Genomic DNA, 1292 nt, shown 5'->3' on the forward strand with positions numbered 1-1292 from the left:
GTGTTTGAGTTCCAGTGTGATTTCTGGGGCAGGGCTGCCTGGTCACATCCAGGCTGTGTCTCTTACTGGCTGATCCTGGGGGATCCTCTCTGCTCAGCTCCTCACCTGCAAAGGGGGTGATAATACTAACTCACTGCTTAAGGACATATGAGGACCAATGGGCCTGAAACATGTACAACAGCGGCTGGAACGTAGCCGTCACTGTATGTCAGCTGTTTATCACATAAGGAGAGAGAATATAAGGGAATCCGTGGGGAGAAACTGGGGAACAGCTTGGGGAGAAGGGGACTCAGGCTGTGAAGTCCTGGAGTTGTGATCTCACCAGAGAACACAGAGATGGTTCCCCTGGAAGCAGGAAAGACAGGGGATTCCCTAGCTCCAGGGGCTGAGTCCTGAGGGAGAGGGAGGAGCAGGGCAGCACTCATTATAACACTCATAGTGACACTCACTGAGAAACAGCTCCTTGTCAAAGGACCCGGCCTGTTATTGGGATTGTTGACATTTTATAATTGTCTCTCTTTTCAATTTGACATTTGAGCTCAGAGCAGGGTTTGGAACTCATTAATATGTGTGCTTCCTGCTTGAGACCAGGCCCAGTAAATACAGATTAGGAGGATGAGGAGCAGAAGGAGAGGGAGGAAGAGGAAGAGGAGCAGGAGAAGAAACCTGGGGGAAACATTTTTACTGCACCCCAGAAAGGTAGATTTAAGATTGATGGTAAGTCATTGCTAGCAACTTCAGAGTGCATTAATCCTGAGTGTCGTCTGAATAAAAGTGTGTGGGAGCTTGAGCCCTTGCTGCTTTCCATGGTCCCCACAGTGATCAACTCCCATAACCTGAGTTCATTCATTAGAATGAACAACAGCTCACCTCCAAGGTGCACTTACGTGGTGTGTCCCTGGCCTGAACCAGGGGAGGGCACAGGGCCCCCAGAGTGTCCAGCGTGTCCTGGGAAGTGAAGGAAGATGCTACTTAAAATATAGGAATGTCAGTGTGTCCCCAAACACAGGGTCCCTGCCCAGGACACCTGAGCTTCTCTAGCAGCACCCCCACCTGCTGACACCAGAGCAGGGAGGAGATCAGAGGCTGAGAACAGTGGCCCAAAAGCTGTCACATCCAGTGTCATCAGTGACCACAGGGCCTGCTCCTCCATGTACGCCAGGATCTGCACCCAAATCCCCGTGCATGCTAACCCCTCTCTAACCCCACAGCCATGCCTCCTCTGTCTCCACCCTGAGAACCGGGAGCTGGTTATTTCTGCATTTCCAGAGAACGTGAGACCGACAGGGAAG

Source organism: Myotis davidii, unplaced genomic scaffold (genome assembly GCF_000327345.1).
Source record: "Myotis davidii unplaced genomic scaffold, ASM32734v1 scaffold2838, whole genome shotgun sequence".
NCBI classification, from domain to species: Eukaryota; Metazoa; Chordata; class Mammalia; order Chiroptera; family Vespertilionidae; genus Myotis; species Myotis davidii.